Raw genomic sequence first — 5,421 nt, 5'->3', positions numbered from 1 at the left:
GATTTATATTCAGGATATTTTTCAGTTGCATGATGTGCTTATTTCCATCATTTCAGATAGAGGCCCTCAGTTCACTTTGCACTTCTAGAGAGCAGTACAGAGTGAGTTGGGTACCTGGGTAGAGCTCAATATAGCCTTTTATCCACAGACCAACGGACAGTCGAAGCGGATAGTTCAGATCTTGGAGGATATGCTAAGAGCATGTGTGATTGACTTCAAAGGGCAGTTGGATCGATTCTTGCCTTTGGCCGAATTTTTTTATTACAACAGTTATCAGTACAGTATTGAGATGGCTCCATTTGAGGCTTTATATGGTCGGCAATGTGGTTCGCCCATCGGATGGCTTAAGCCTGACTAGGTTATATGACACTAATTTAGTGAAGGATGCCTTGAAGTAGGTAAAGTTGATTCAGGAGAGACTTCGCACAGTACATTCTAGACAGAAGAGTTACGTGGATCAGAAGGTGCGTGATTTATCATTTATGGTGGGCGAAAATGTTCTCTTGAGGTCTCACCGATGAAGGGAATCATGAGGTTCGGGAAGAAGGGCAAGCTGAGCCCAAGGTTTATTGGCCCATTTGTGGTGTTGAGGCGAGTTGGGGAGGTTTCTTTTGAGCTTGTGTTGCCTCACAGTTTATTGGAAGTTCATCCAGTTTTCCACATGTCTATTCTCTGGAGGTATCATTCCGACAGGTCACATGTTTTAGATTACAACACGGTTTAGCTAGATGAGAGCCTGGGTTATGAGGAGGAGCCAGTTGCCATTGTTGATAGGCAGGTTCGCCAATTGAGGTCCAAGAAGATTTTTGTGGTAAAGGTCCAGTGGAGGGTTCAACCAGTCAAGGAAGTGACTTGGGAGACCGAAGAGGACATGCGACGCGGGTATCCACACATATTCAGCATTCTAGGGATGATTCTAGACCCGTTCGAGGATGAACATTTATTTAAGAGGTAGAGAATGTAACAACCTGACTAACTGTTTTGCTTTCTAGATCCCTATTCCGCTAGTTAAGACTCCCCGTATATGACTTTACTATTTTATGACTTACGGGGATGGTTGACTAGGTTTGAAGAGTTTGGATTGAGATCGAAACACTTGGTTCCTTAATAGCGACCTAAGATGGCCAAGTTTGACTTGATTCAACATTTTTAGTAAACTACCTCGGAACCAAAATTTAACAGTTCCAATAGGTTTGTATGATGATTTTGGACTTGGGCGTATGTTCAGATCGGGTTACGGGTGAACCAGGAGCATTTCGGCGCTTAATGTCAAAAGTTGGTTCATTGAAGGTTTTCAAGTTCTTTAAATTTGTTTTGGAGTAGACTTTGGTATTATCGAGGTCCATTTAGGATTTCGAGCCTGGAGTAGGTCCTTCGTATCATTTATGACTTGTGTTCAAAATTTGAGTTCAATCAGAGTTGTTTTGGTATGATTCGACGTTAGTTTTGGAGGTCGGATATTCATTGTTTCGATAGGCTTGAATTGAGTTGTGATTAGTAAAATCGACGTTGTTTGATGTGATTTTTGGCTTAGAGGTGAATTTTAAGAGTCTTCCAATTTGGGTTGGGTAATTACTCTAATGTTATATTATAAACTTATGAGCATATATTGCGTGGCATCGGTTTGAGGCTTTAGTGTGAATTGTGGACCGGGAAGAGAACTTGAAAATGATGTAAGTCTCTTGCCTAACCTTGTAAGAGAAAATTCTCCCATAAGTACTATAAATGATTGTTTTGTTAATAATTATGGGTGCTACGTGCACGCGATGTGACGAGAGTGCTTATGTCCAGGTAGTTTTAGGACTCTACCATATATTACATGTATTATTTGTACTCAACTTGTTAGTCTAATTACTTTAATTATATTTGGTATTTGATAAAGGATTTGTAAAGACCGAACTTCATTACTTTGAGTTTTGGCAGGTTAATTGACTGTGGTGGAAACTATACCTCCCTTGAGTATTATTTTACATAGTAGCTATTAATCGGAGTTCGTTGAGTATTCTCCATTCCTGTGGATCGGGACGAACGCCTCGGCAGTATAATAGATGCATCTATGGTTCACGCCGGTCGACCCTCGGTAGTATACACATTATTCTGGATGGGGCCATACGACCTTAGCATAAATCGTGCATGATATTGCTTGGAGTTCGATTATACTTGATATTTATTCCAAGATTTGAGAATTTGTAAATGCTTGGTGGCTCTTACTTGTTGAAATTAGTATGTGATAGTTGGAGACTCTAACCGATATTTAGTTAAAGAACCACTTATTTATTGTTCATTAATTCGTTATTATTGATGTATTCCCTGCCTATTTATAATTTGTGCACTTTATTTATTGACCCTTAGTAAGTGTCGATGTCGACCCCTCGTTACTATTTCCTCGAGGTTGGACTAGATACTTACTGGGTACATGTTATTTATGTACTCACGCTACACTTCTGCAATAATCGTGCAGGATCTGAGGCATTTGCATCCAGCGACTATTCAGGCGCGTTTCCCCGTTACCTATAGGCTTAGTGGTGAGCTGCTCCCTATGCCCGTTCTGTAACGCCCTAAGTCTCTTCTTATTATATTTATTTTCTTTCTATCTTACTCCAGACAATAGTATAGGAGGTTTTGTATATTCTACTAATTTGCTTATGCACTTGTGATACCAAATTTTTTGGAATATTCTAGTAGACATTTCATAGTTTTGGGTATTAAATTCGTTGTTTTACTCTTTTGTTATTTTATGCTTTACATTACTGCAATCACTTATTAATCACCATCTTGTTTATTAAAATCAATTACTTTAAAAATATTAAAATGATCAATTACATGGACAATTTATCGTTGGCTTGCCTAGCGGCGACGTTGGGCACCATCACGGCCTATAGTAGAAATTTGGACCGTGAAAAAATAATTTAAGATTACTCCACTCAATTTCTCACTAAAGTAAGCTATATGTTTTTGGTCTTGCATAAGAACCGTACCTATACCTACCCCAGAAGTATCACACTCAACCTCAAAAGTCTTACTAAAATCGGGTAGTTGTAGCAAAGGGACTGAACTAAGCGTCTTCTTCAATAATTCAAAAGCCTTATCTTGATACTTACCTCATTTAAATCATTATACTTTCTAATTAGTGTAGTCAAAGGAGTAGCTACTGCACTAAAACATTTAACAAATCTCCAATAAAAACTAGCGAGACCATGAAAACTCCTAACCTGTGACATACTCTTTGGAACTGGCCACTCTCTAATGGCTTTCACTTTCGTTTCATCAACCTCTATGCCCTTCCCACTCACAACAAACCCCAAGAAAATCACCCTATCAACACAAAAATCATACTTCATAGAATTTGCAAAGAGTTTCTCTTTCCTAAGTATACCAAGCACGCTTTTAACATGCAAAAGATGATTATCCAAAGAATAATTATAAATAAGTATATCAAAATAGACAGTAACAAAATTACCTCTAAATGGCTTTAAAATATGGAGGGTGTTTACAGTGTTTGATAAAAAAAAAGCTGCTTAAGAAAAGCTAAAAAGTGCTTTAAAAGGCTGAAAACAACAAGTTGGTTGAACCTAACTTCTCCGTTTTTGGTTTAAAAGCTATTTTAGTTTGACTAATAAAATTACTTTCTAGTCCATTATAAGTTTTTATAATGCCAAAATTACCCTCAACCAAATAAACTCTAAAACCTCGTACTTGTCCTCTTTTCTTCACTTCTGAAGACAGCGGTCATCTCCTTTCCTCTTTCTCTCCGCTTCATCTTCATTTTTTCCGTATTTTTTCCTCAAACATTTCAGTGGAAATCAATCTTCGTTGTAAGTTCTTCTCGATTTTTATTGTAATCGTGATAATTTATTGATATTGCGGCAGTAACAAGGAGTAGATGCTGCATGATTTGTGTTTCCTCATCATTTGTTCAGTATTTGTGAAAAACCTATTTGGAAATGCTAGAAGTTATGTTGTTGGGCATATTTATCTGCTTAGAAGCCTGAAGAACATAATTTATGAACAAAAATATTTAGAGTTTGAATTCTAGTTGAGTTAACCTTTCTTAAATTATTATTTTTCACATAATCCAATTGAAGTAGGCTCTGCTGCAATATGAGAAATTAACAACCTATATACTTCCTTGTCTATCCCAGATTATGTTGTTTTCTCATAAACTTGTGTATATGAGAAATCATTTTAATTCTTGTCAAATGAGTAACTAAGTGCCTTTATAATTTATTCAAAATCTTTATTATCTAATTAGTAGCATTTTCAATCGACTTTTCTGAGAAAGTACTAACACAATATATTGTTAGAGACCAATTTTAACTTATTGTAATAATGTATTTCGTCCGAACATGTTATACAGCCAGCATAAATAAGTTCAATGAGCTACCAAACATAATCATAGGGAAGATAAATTTCAAAAGGGTGTTAATAACTCCTATCAAGATAAGTTTGCCATAAACTTTAAGCAAAGAAAGATAAGGTTCAAGAGGATGGCCAAGTTAAGTGAATCAGCAGCCTCTTGCATTTGTGTAGTGTCTGAACTAATAAGATAATCATCTGCACCAAGATGTTCCAATGCCTCTTGTCTCTTCTTATTTGAAGAGCTAATGACAATAACATGATGTCCTATTGCCTTTGCTATTTTCAATCCCATGTGTCCTACTCCTCCTAATAAAATTCCTCCTCTAAATCCACTCTGTTTGAAACCAAAATGGTTCAATGGACTGTATATTATTATGCCAGCATATAATAGTGGTGCTGCCGGTTCAAGTGCCATGCCATCTAAAATTTTCACCACAAACTTATACAAGACAGAAAGAAAATAATTTGGTTTTTGCTTTTACTCAATCTTCTAATAATACATTTTACTGAGAAGAATATTCCTACTTATATACTTTTTATAGTTAAGATATTTTAACAAACGTGTCTATCTACTAGTTGCATCTTTTTGAATAAATATTGTGTTGTGTTTAAGTCTTTGATGTTTTAGCAGTGACATAGATAACATAAACTCTCTTTTATGAATATCATGTTGCTATATAATTGTTTGAATCTCTCTATTTGGATGGAAACTAGATTACCCTATAACTATGTAATTACTTAAATCTTTCTTTTTGAATGGAAACATGATTTGATCTGGAAACTTAAACATATTAAAAAAGAGTACATTCATGTGCTCATTTCTCAAGGGTTACTCAAAAACTCTAGTTAAGGCAGATAACATAAACTCTTGTTGTGATGACTCAAAAGGTCATCACTTATTTTAAAAGTAAATTCTGCATTCTGAGGCCTTAAAAACCTCTTTCGGCATCACCTCAATTTGTGTGCGCAGTCCGGGCGCGTAGGCGGAAAGTAATTTTGTGAAAATCTGTGAAAAATGATGAATTTTGCATTTAAAATGAGTTTGAGTGACTTCGGTCAATA

The sequence above is a fragment of the Nicotiana tabacum genome, chromosome 18 (assembly GCF_000715075.1).
Source record: "Nicotiana tabacum cultivar K326 chromosome 18, ASM71507v2, whole genome shotgun sequence".
NCBI classification, from domain to species: domain Eukaryota; kingdom Viridiplantae; phylum Streptophyta; class Magnoliopsida; order Solanales; family Solanaceae; genus Nicotiana; species Nicotiana tabacum.
The sequence above is the reverse complement of the archived record's forward strand: the minus strand, read 5'-3'. Positions refer to the sequence as shown.